General features: G+C 41.8%; 1 protein-coding gene across 2 annotated transcripts in view; it reads left to right on the top strand.

Moving 5' to 3' along the window:
• TMEM117 (transmembrane protein 117) overlaps nt 1-12,646 on the top strand; it is a 317,267-nt gene that overhangs the window by 30,116 nt on the left and 274,505 nt on the right. The gene's annotated exons all lie outside the window — the stretch shown is intronic.

Raw genomic sequence — 12,646 nt, forward strand, 5'->3', positions numbered from 1 at the left:
ATTTATTTCTTTTAAAATATAGTAACTGTTTGTTAAAGACTCAAGAGACTTGGAGATGCCCTCAGCGCAGCTGAACATAGCACCTATTCTTTGGTTATGTAAGAATGAAAGGGAATTTACCAGCCCTAAAACTATGGGATTTCCTCCCCCTCTGTATCATACTAATATGTTTTTCATGTAAGGATACTCTTTGTCCCCTAATGTAAAGATTTTCATGTTACTTTGGGATATTTTCATTCAAAACTACATTTTATTTTGTTCCCTACCAGAAATCTGAATTATGGTATTCTCATAACATATTGGAGTTCTATTCTTTTATGCACAGTTTAAGAATTTACTATTTTCTTTTCCCCTGCCTTTTACATTCCAGTGGGTGTCTGATATGTCCTAAAAATAGCTCTGCTGAGTAAGTTTCAGCCTTCAATTAGAGGTGGACTTACTGATATGTCTGCATGGTTTGTCCCACAGCTACAGTTTGTATCTTTACTACACAAGTTCCTCAATTTTATTCTTGGATATATAATTGGCTTAAACAGAAAGTTATAGGATGAATTTCCCCCATGATACAGAGAGTCAGCACTAAGCCTTCCACGCCACTAAAATCCCATGTATAGGCTGCACAGGAAACCCAGTGGTGGAGCAGCCAGAGAGGAATGTCTGTTCATCCCTACCAGTTGCAGAAAGTATCTCTGTGCCTGCCTTGCGTAGGATGGGCTGGTGGATGGCCACTGGAGAGGCCACAGATCCACATTTATGAGGATCCAGTGGCCCCCAAAACAGTGTGCAACTGGTGTGGTTGGGCTGAAACTGTTATCCCTGTTGATAGGAGAGGGGACTCATGGTGATGCCACACCCTCGCCCTGGGCTGGGGATAGATATCTCCTCTCCATTAGAACACTTGCAGAGTCTGGATACTCACAGGTTATGCAATGGAATGGATTTCACCTGTAGATTGTAAAGATTGAGGGCTAGATCTCCAGCTAGTGTAGATCAGCATTGCTATATGACTTCAATGAAGCTATGCCAATTTACAGCTGAGGATCTGGCCCTGACATTTTTGTTTTTACTAATATATCAAAAATTCCCCAAAGAGCAGTTGTTTGGGAATGTCATTCCATTTGGTACTTTACTTATTTTTTAATTGGCCACCTTTGTAGATATTATCTGTTATGGCTTCTTTCCAAGTTGAAATGTATCTGGGGGCTTTGAAAAGGAAAGACAGTTTTTTCTGACGGCATTTATGTAAATCAAAAGGAAAACCACAATTTCTAGGAAAACTTGGTTATTGCTATTAAAGAAGTGTAACTTTTACCTTATTTCTTAAAGTTTCAGTTCAAGGCAGTTCATCAGTGAGATCATAGCATTGCAAAGCAAAATGAATGTTAGTGCAGGTGTAAAGATGCCTTTTCATACAGAAGTTTAAAGACACACGACATGATTTACCCCTTTAGCTGATAGATTTCTATTGTAGCACTTTAATTCTTGCTTCTCTGATGAAACATGCCCCAACTCAGCTGTAATAACTGATGAAGCTGGTCCTCTACTTCTGAACACAGTCCATCACATCCAGAAATGTTCAAATCTTGAAGGACTCTGCAAAATTTGGATCTTATCTACCTGTATCGATCCAGGTTTCTAGAATGGTGCCTATCTGAGAGTTTGGATGTGGTGCACAGCACATTGTGACCCATACCATGCAGGTTGTTTTGTGGGCTAATGAATTATTACAGTGTTTAACTAACTTATTAAGAACATCTGGGCATTTTATTAGGCACCATATCCTCAGAATTAATGCAAACAGTGACCTAGGAGAACACAGTATTGCAACATATATTGTAATCAGTGCAAATGTTGACTTTGCCTCTTAATTATTCAGTTTATTGTTCTCTTATTGCAGCAAAATGGAATAGTTTTATTTTACTGTATTTGTATGTGTCAAACTGAAATGGGGAATATTATAATAAACCATTTTAGGACCATGTGTTTCCAAATGAAAATATCACTAGGTAAATATAAGCAGATGTCTCAGTGCCTTTTAACTTTTGTTTTGTAGGGAAACATTAATTTTAATCAGGACAACATTAGCATTAGCTCTGCATGGTTGAGTAAATACGTTTTTAAAAAATTGCTATTAACTGATTATAACCTCATTTATCAAGAGGAGAGAGAACTTCTAGAAATGTTGTCAGCCATAGAGGACTGTACACTGTTGAATGATACAGAGATGGAGCATGGCTAGGTGGTGGTAGTAGAAGAGGGAAGGGATTTTCATAGTAATGATCAAAAACAACGAGGAGTCCTTGTGGCACCTTAGAGACAAACTGATCAAGTCAGCCAGGGTGCATTCGTTACCCTAGGGGAGGGTGGCAAGCCTGGGGTCTGCCCCGTTCGGGCGTTGAGGGCCTACATGGCAATACGGTGGAAGGGGGAAGGCCTCCTTTTTGTACACGGAGACAGGAGTCCCCTCATGGCATATCAATTGATTATCATGTTGAGACGGGGGATAACGAGGTTGGGGCTGCCAGCCCATGAATTTGGTTCCCACTCATTCAGAATTGGGGTGGCTATGGCAGCAGTGTAGATAGGTATGGAAGCAGAGGCTATTCTGATAATCGGGCGCTGGCAGTCTACTGCATACCGAACGTATGTAAGACCGCAGGTGGAAAATCAACATTAATCAGTTGTGTTCTCATTTCAGATATGGGACAGCCGGCTATACACACGAGGGTGTGGATCTGTGGGCACAGTATTGTGTTTTGGGTGCATAGGCACACATCCAGGTTGCCCAAGGGCTCTCAGCTGGGATTCGGTGGCGAAGCATTATTCAGTTGGCACGCATGGAGGGGCATGTTACGGGATCAACTGATACCGCTGTTGTATGGAGTGCGGGTGCGTCAGTGGCCACCAGATATATTGGTGATACACCTGGGAGAAAATTATCTGGGAACACTTAAAGGGGTAGAGTTAATGCTTCGAACTAGGAGGGACCTGATGCAGATCCTGGCAATTTTCCGGGTGTTAACATTGTCTGGTCGGATATGCTTCAGCGCAGGGTCTGGCGGGGAGCCATGAACCCCGCCAGAGTGGACAAAACCAGGAAGTATGTGAACAGGGAAGTGGCCAAATTCTTGTTGCCCTTGGGGGGGACAGTAATTTCACATCCTGGCATATTCTATGGGGCACCGCAGTTATTTCGGGAGGATGGGGTGCACCTGTCAAACTCAGGTGCTGCCATATTTTTGGCTGATATAAAAAAAAGCCTTGGAAGATGTCTGGGAACCCAGCGGGGTGTGGGGAGGAGGCAGCCAAGCTAATGGCTGGTGCCTCCTTGTGCCAGATGTTCAGTGCAGGTATTCCATAAATTAAGGCACAAAAGAACGGAAAAATGGCTTGGAAAAGGAATTAAGGAGAGGTGCTTGGTAATTGAGCGAGCTGAGGGCAGTTGGGGACACTTCTGATTGGTACAGCAGGGAGCCAACTCTCCCATCATTATGGTCCACCTTAATCCCTCCTATGAGAGGGGGTGGTCAGTAAGGTCCCGGCAAGGGAATTGCTGGAGGGACCTGGATGAAAAGGGGGGAGAGCTGGTGGAAGCTCCCCTTCCTCTCCCCCCCGGAACGGCTGGAATTGGAGGTTCCCAGCAGTGGATCTGCTGGAGGGACATGAATGGAAAAGAGGGGGGGAGGCTGAAAAAAGCACTCCCCCCTCCCCCCCAGTGAATTGTGGGGGTTTTCACTTGCACTGCACATTGTATCCGCCAGGTTAGTCTCAGATATCTAATAATAAAGTTGCGGCCTGATTAAACCCATATCTAATGTCTCCTGCCATTCTTTTGGCATAGCCAGACAATCACCGCCCTGCACTTTAAGCGGGGCGGGGGGGGGGGGGGGGGAGGTTTGTCTGGCTGGCCGGGAGAAGAGGGCAATGCTTTCTGGCTTGCGGGAGGAGGGGAGACGTAAAACTGCTGGAAAAGCAGTCAGCGTGGTGGATGATTCACCACCTAGGAATGAAGGGTTTAAAAAGGTCAGTCTGGGCCTGTTAGTCTCTAAGGTGCCACAAGGACTCCTCATTGTTTTTGCTGATACAGACTAACACAGCCACCACTCTGAAACTTAGTAATTACGTAACCTAAAATTAACCTGTAAGGAGACATCTACACAGTATCTGGGATGTGTGATTCCCAGCTCCGTACACGCGCTAGCTGTGCTCCAGCTAGTGCCTCAAACTAGCAGTGTGGCTGTGGTGGCGTGGGTGGTGGCCCAGGCTTGCCACCAGAGTACGTACTCAGAGGGTCAGGTAGGATTGTACTCAGGGGGCTAGCCTCAGCCTCAGCCTCTGCCCCTGCCATTGCGGCTACACTGTTATTTTTAGGTGCTAGCTCGAGCAGAGTTATGTACATCTACCTGAGCTGGAAATCACACCTCCCAGCCGATGTGTAGATATACTCTAAGGACTAGATGTTTGCCTTTAGGCTCAGCCCTGAGTAAGATGTGGAGCCTAAGATGTACCACCCTAGGAGCAGCTGTGGGGAGGCATTGTACCTTGGACACACTCCTGAGTCACAGTGTCTCTCCTGCTTGCTTGTAGGTTGAGGGTAGTCATTTGCTCCTGGCCTATACCAGCAACAAAGTACAACAGCCCCCATGCTTCCTCAGCTGTGTTGGCCAGTGAGTAGGGGGGATTAAGCCCACTGCTGGCCCTTCTTGGGAGGGAGTAAATGGGTGAGCAACACCTGCTAACTTCTGTGCACAAGTTCTGGGTAGCCCTACAACAGTGTGTAAGGGAATGGTTCTTACTTCCCCTTACTCTCCTCTATGGGCTTGTAGTCCAAGTCACAATCCAGCCCTGTAGTCTTTAGACTTCTATTATTGTTGCTTTTGCTGATATGAAGAGCCCCGTGTGCTTTTCTAGCAACCTCATTTGGCCAAGCCAAGATTCTAGATTATGGAAACAGACATGTAGACCAGGCCATACTTTCTCACACTTTTCACACAGCGGCCCACGTGCTCCCTTCCTTTGCACAAGTGTATGGAGGGGAACAAATTAATACAGAAATGGTGTGGGTTCACTAAAGCTGCAGAGGCCAAATAGTGGGTGTGCAGGACTACCACAAATGTGAAATAGATGGAGAGCTGGGTCTGCATAGGTAGTTGTGAACTGAGGATATGGACAACCAACCCTGTGGATCCTGCCTAACTGAACCAAGGGGCTCATCCTTTGTGCACCTCACCTGTCTGTTCTCCCTGACCTTCCAGCGAGGAGTGTGCAGCAGGACTTGGAGCCTTGCTGCTTGGGCTGCTGGTCATGGCCTGCATTCTGACCCTCTGGAGGAGTTACTGAGGGAGCAGTGGGAATTGCTACTGTCTTATTTTTATCCGATGAATTGGCTGCACTGTGAGTTCTCCATAGAGCAGGGCTATTCACTCTCTCCTTGCTTTGTCCCCATTGGCCGTGCAGCTGTTTATGGAGGGAGCAAAGGTAGCTGTGGGGTAGGGGAAGGCCATCCTGTTTTGATGCCTTCACTTTTTGTATGGCCTCACTGCACAGGGGCCTGCCCTATATAACATAGCACACAAACTGCATTGTGATCAATTAAATGTATTTACCTTCTGATCACTGGATACCAGTGTGGTAGTGGCAATCATTGCTTTTCGCTAGCTGATATAAAGAGTTTGTAACGTCATACTGGGTGCTGACTAAACCATTTCTTCACTGTTGTCCTTGAAAAATTGTTATCCCCCCCCTCCCCTTTTTTTTTTTTTTTTTTTATATTGGACCCCAACCACCTAAAGCATGGTTTTTCTTGGGAATCTTTGAAATCCACTTTAGCAATGCTTAGAAAAAGCATTGCATACCAGTTGCTGTAGGGCTATCTACAAAACTGTCTAAAGCTTGCTATGCATCTTCAATCCAACCTCACTTGGAACTTCTAATAATAATACAATCTTCAACTATTGGTTCCCTTGTGACCAGAGACTGAATTCTCAGGTCTTGTAAAGATTGGCATTGTAAGAGGAATCAATTGTAATCTTGTTTCTAAATCCAAAAAGTGCCTTCAAGTGCAGTTCACATGATTCCTTCTTTGAGTGGAGTGCTTCTTTCATAACAAAAAAAGAGCTTTCTACTTAATGTGCAATACTACTAGTAACACCCCAAGCATCTAATTTGTTATCTTATTGCACAAAGTGTATCTAAATAGAAAGCCAGCTGCCCTCCTTGCGTTCATCAGCACAGGGATCAGACGGAGGGTATATAAACTAACCTAAAATATACCTAATATTTTCTATAAAAAGCTCACAAATGTAAGGCACCTTCCTGCTGGATGTGAGCTAGAAATTTCTCTTTTCCCACTGGCATGAAGCTACAATTTCTAGCCTGTAGGGCCAGAAGATATTGGACTTTACATGTGTGACATGTCTAGGAAAGCTGTTGCTGGTCCCATACTTGCCCATCCAGTGTTCACTGAGGTTAACTTTTTTGAGTGCAGTATTACATTGGGGAGTGGAGATGTGCCTGTGGCAGGTCAATTTAAAGAAAAAAAATGGCAGCTGTTTGAAGCTGTTCGGTGGGGTGATGCTGGGGAAGATGGCCCGGTTTGCAAAGGGCAGGGAAAGCAATCAGAGGTACACATATTCATTCACCCCATGGCTGTGTAGTTCTTCACATGGGATCAGATTCTTGTGTGTCCATTCTCATGATGAGATGCACCTTACTCCATAAATGGTGTCGGAATCTGGTCCATGAATATTACTTCCACACGTTTGGGATTTATGTGTGTATATTTAATATTCTCAGTATTTGTCCAGTGATGTATTAGTGAGGGCTTATATTATGGAACACAGTGCATTGTTAACAAACTTGTCCAATTTGTATTGGACAATCAATGGATAAAACAAACTCAAAAATATAGTTTTATTTTTTTTCCTTAAAACAAAAGCACATTTAGGATTAAGAAGCATTTAGAGGAAAAGGAGGGCTCATCTCCCCAGTTGGGTATATAACTCCTTAGGAAAGAAAAGATCCAAAGATGTACCATTTCCATGTGAAATCTGGTATTTCAGTTTGCATCAGTTTAACAAGTACTTTAGATGCTTAAGCCATAGTCCTTTATTTCGCTGTCTAAAATAGCTAGTGACAACATCAAAAAATCCATTGAACTAGACAAAGACAAGTATTGTTTTTGCTTGACAGAGTTGAAACATGTACTGTAAAGTGAATTTGGCCCTGATACAACACAGAATTAATTTTATATTGTCATTTGCAAACTATGGAAACAAAACAATGACTGAACTGTACAAATACAAGAATAGATTATCCACAAGGCTCTTGGAAAATAATTTAATATTCTTACTGACACAGCTGCTTTAATAATTAACAAATTATTGTGTAAGAGTGTCAAAACTCCATCTCACCGAGTAGATGAATCAAAAACATGAATGGATTTTGCTAGTGTAAGGTGTTCAGAAAACATTTGAAGCTAATTGCTCAGTGATTGATTACATGTTTCCCTGTTATAATTGTGATGGTTCATATGTATTTTTAGTTTGGAGATTGAGTTTTGAACTTGCTTTTTTAAGCCCCTGTTGCATTAGATCTGGGATTTTCAAAGAGCCATTAGGTTTTCGAAAATCTAACTCTAAAGCCCTAGTTTAGCAACAATTCATACTCAAATGCTTTGCTGTATAGGGATGGACTTAAGCATGTACTTAAGTACCTTGCTCATTTGGGGCCCAGCGTGCTCTCTTTGCAGGTAGATTTACTTTCCACTAGCAGTGTCAATGGAACTCTAGTGTACATAAGGCATGAGTGTTTGTACCATTGCAGGACTTCAGTCCTTGAAGGACATCAGCTTTCTGCTGGGTGTCTGTGCAGGAGTAAATTTAACCCACAATGAATAAGCTGCTGTTTAGAACTCTTTTTGGTTTGTTTGTGCTACACAGAATGTTATGCACTCTGGAGAGAGAGAGTGTTTGTGTGTGTATGTGTACATGTAACCCACACACCTCCTGGGTGTGGTGTTCTGTCCTATCTAGTGGCACTGAGACCACTTAGAGAGAGATTGAGTCTACTCTACAGCCTTTAGCTAACAGCCAGTTGGCTTTTAGCTCATGCTGTAGAGGCTCATGCACTAAGTTCTAGAGGTCCCCAGTTCGATCCCGCCTGCTGAGCACCGGGGTCTGTCAGCGTTACATACACACATGAATAAAGATATTTAAACTGTCAATGGCATGGCCAACCCCCCCCCCCCCCCCAAAGCCCCGTTCTGCTTTTTCAGTGGATTCATCTGGCAATTCTCATTTCTCAGATGGCTTCTCAATATTTTTGCTTTCCCAAGAGATTGTTGTAACCATGCTGGAAAAAAGAAATTAAAAAGTGCCTGACACTGAAACTAACTGGCTTGTGAGAGACATATGGGGATGTTTTATGGATGGATTGCAGTTTAATTCAGCATTGTCTGCTGGGCCACAATGATATCCCTGATCTTCCGTGAATGGCAGCAATGACACCCAGGCTTAGCAGGGCATTTTATCCTTTGAAATCTTTGATGGAAATTCTTACTTACCAGTATAAAAATGATTGGGTCCAAGCAACTGCTAATACTGCAGATGATTTCAGTGAGTTCATAAATGGTAAATATCATGCTTACATTGTCAGAGTTTAGTTGGTAATTCAATCGGTAAATTAATACTGCTATCATCATTACATGATAGGGAATGAATGCAATAGCAAAAACAATCATTGCCACAAAAATCAGCATCAGAGGTTTAGCAATTCTATTTCTTCTCTGTTGACGCTTCTTCAGTTGTTGTAATGCCTTAAGAGTCAACATATAGCAGGTAAATATGACTGTGGCTGGAATTAGGAATCCAAATACAACTCTGGAGACTGTGAATGGCACTACGAAGTGTAAAGGTTCTCCAATGTATTCCAGGCAAGCTACAGTGTCATTTCGTCTTTCAACTACAAACGTATAGTAAAAATCAGGAATTGCTTCAATGAAAATGAAGATCCATATTGCAATGGTACAAAATGTAGCCTTGTTTTTGTCCCACCACTTTAATGAACTGATAGGATGGACAGCACCTATGTACCGGTCAAAGCTGATGAGGGTCAGAAAATAGATACTTCCGTAGATATTAATATTGAAGAATATTCTTTTGAACTGGCAAAATATCTGACTGGAGTATACGGCTAACTTCTGTAGATTATAGTAAACTGAAAAAGGAACCGTGAGAATCCAAGTAAAGTCACAGAGTGCCAGGTTGAAAAGAAATATAGTGCTACTAGTCCATGACTTTATGCTATATGCACAATGTAGTATTGCAAAGATATTTCCCAGAAATCCCAATAATAAAGCAAAAAGACAAACCATAATCAGAAAATAACAGTACCACTCCAGTTTACTATGGGTGTTGCAGAAGAAAGTAATGCATGTAGCATTCAGCATCTTTCCATGGTCTCTGCCTAAAGGGGAAAGTGAGACCAAAAGCTTTTAAAATAAAATGAAAGCATGAATTAAGTCTACTGAATTTACAATTCAGAACTCTGAGTAAAATCCAGCTTGTTTTAATCAGTAAAAACAATTCAGAAACCAGAGGCTATTCTGTAATAGCTCATCTTCAGTACCTGAAGAATATATATATTTAAAAAAGATAAACTATTGCTTTATGGCAGCAGCAGCTCCGACCATCATTATGAACCTATAGCAAAACATTCTTTCTTTTCCACCTAATAATTGTAATTAAATTTAGCCCTGAGGAGAAAATCTAGGTTTATAGCATGGGAGAATGACAACTTATTTTTTCATAAGAAAGAGAGAGACCATGCAATAGTAGCATCTTCCCACTGCCCACCAAATGTGCCTTTACCCAGCTCTGGAGGAAAGACCTGTAAGGGTAGTAGTGTAGTTAATACTCAACGCTCATTGTATTCTTGGCCTTTTTGCTGTGAATGTCAATAAGTACCTTTATTGATAGTGACATTTGTAATGTGGACATCTGCTCAGCGGCTGGCAGTCTGAGACCTGAAACTCTGAATCCTGACAACCTGGGATGAAATCCTGACCCCACTGAAGTCAATGACAGTCTTATGCCTAAAGCATTTGATAGGTCCCTCTTTATTTTCTGTATAATTCTAATAATAATCTAGCCCATCGACACTGCACTTGCTGGGACTAAGGGGAATTAATTTTGTCTCACTCTCCATGGCATTGCCTGCACAAAGCCCAATTACTTTGACTTTGTCTGATAGGTGGAGGTGGCGAAGAGTGGGTGGGAAAATGGTGATTTTGACCCTAACAGAGTAGCATAGCGTGTAGCATTCTGTATATTTAATAACAAGGGTTTTATGCTGATAAAGCTTGTTGTAAATTGGAGAAAATAAGGGTGGTAGTTATTAAATATTTTCCAAGTCAAGTTAACTCTGACAAGTTAACAAGTCTTTTTTGTGGTCATTTGAATGAAAGGGTTTCTTTTACTATACTATATGATTTGGTTTCAAATATTCCTTTGATCTGATGTTTTGTGAATAGTTAGCACTAGATTTGTCTTTTTCAGTTATTTAGCGTGCTGGAGTGAAATCATACTCTGCCTTAGTTTAGCTTGCCTTTTAATTTTAATTTTATTTTTTTCTAAATTTTGCATTCCCAACAAATAATTAATTGAAGTTTGAACGTTTTGCTGGGCTGGGTCACAATTAAGTCTAGCTGGTTATGTTTGTCACATCTCTGTCCAATTTACTGCAGCAGCTCCCAAGGGTGGAAAGTCTGCCCAAAGCAGAGGTGCAGAGCAGGGCAATCTATTCACCATCCGCACTCCAGTGGAGAGGCTCGCTATTTCTGCTGCATAGGGAATATTCAGAAGCTTTTACTCAGAATAGAACACACATACCTTGTGTGACAGAATAGTTTGCCTTCCAACGTGCTACTGATTTCCTGAAAAACGTCAAGAATGAAGTTGTAGATGTGGTGGCATTTCCATCATGGGTCACAGACCTGCAAGGTAAGCAAGTACTTTATTAGATGGAGAAACTGAGGCTCAAATTAAGAGCTTGATGCAGCAAGGTGGTAAGGGCACTTAGCCCCTTCTGGGGACATTTATCTCTAATTGACGTAGATGGGAATTGAAGGGGCTCAAAACTGCCAGTTGAGAGCTCAACAGCTTGGGGACTGGGACCAAAATTGCTGAGAAACTTGTGGTAAAGTTTGGAAAAAACCTGGATTTCTTGACTTCCGGCTTGTGTTTGAACAAGACTATTTTGATTATGGCTCTCTGATATCTGGATATAAAGTCTTACTTAGTAAACATACATTTGTAATAGGCTTACTCATGATGGCTAAATCATGATACCCATATTTGAAATATTAAAATAGCTATGATGCCTGTGCAATTACTATCCTTAATCATTATTTATATTACAATATTGGTCAGAGCATCAATCTGGATTAGGGCCACATTATATTATCTATTGTACAAACACTTACGAGATGGTCGCTACCCCAAAAGCCTTATAGGTACTGATGGTGCTTATTATACCATACCATAAATTTATCAAAGATTTCTGGTGATAACAGAAACCGTCTGAGAGAGAGAGAGATGTGACATGGAATTCACAGTCACATCATTTAAAATATTTCCTGTAATCTTATCTAAAACATTGGTTGCAGTCTGAGATCCATTAATTTCACAGGATGCTCTTGCCCTTCAGTTTTATCCCCTTGACCCACAAACTTTCCCCAACTCCCCTCCACCCTCTGCATCTGCCTGGTTGTCTGCCCCACACCACAATAGAGTTCTTTCTTCCTACCCAAGCATCCTGTCCTTAGCCACTGAAATGGTTGTTCTTTACTGCTCTGCTAGCCAGTACCACCAGAGTAACACAATCCAGTAGATTTGATTAGTTCAATTTCAGAATTTAGGACTATGACATTGCATTTGTGAGTTATGAGAATTTTGTTCCCACAGATTGCAGTGTTCAAGGCTGAGTCCATGTATTATTAATCTATAAATAATTCTTAACAGTGACACAAGGGAAGGAAATTGTTAGTTCAGTGACTAAAACGATGAGCAACAGAAGCACGAAAATATCCTTCTATTGCTAGTGAGCAGTCACATATGCTGTTAGTGCCTGGTCCTTCTTTCACTGAAGTCAACTTGTGTTTTGCCCTTGCCTTCAACAGGAACAGGATTGAACTCTGGGGGCTAAGAAATATTTTGGAGTCACTGCAAGTATTTTTTTTCAGTTGAACAGAGTCAGCCTTTGATGGAGATGGCCTGGAAGAATGAATACATGTGAATGACAAATCAAATCCAAAATAAAGCAAATATCTATGATTTGAAAATTGATATATGATTTGAATATTTTGATATACTCTGTAAGCACTCAGCAGAAGTCTGAGTCACTCCGGGGGCCACACTGACTCCTTCAGCAGTCCTGAATTGGGAAGATGGAAAGGAAAATAAAAGCCACTTTAACTTCCCATCCACATGGGCTGCAAGTTTTGGACTATGTCTAAGAGGTACAGAGCAGAATCTTACTCATGCTTTGTTTGATAGTGTGCTACACTCTAAACAACATAGAAGCATTGTAGGTTTAAAAAATGTGATCCATTTTATTGGATTAATTTCCACATCTTTTCATTGGCGTG

Source organism: Terrapene carolina, unplaced genomic scaffold (genome assembly GCF_002925995.2).
Source record: "Terrapene carolina triunguis isolate 2854851 unplaced genomic scaffold, T_m_triunguis-2.0 Scaffold68, whole genome shotgun sequence".
Classification (NCBI taxonomy): Eukaryota; Metazoa; Chordata; order Testudines; family Emydidae; genus Terrapene; species Terrapene triunguis.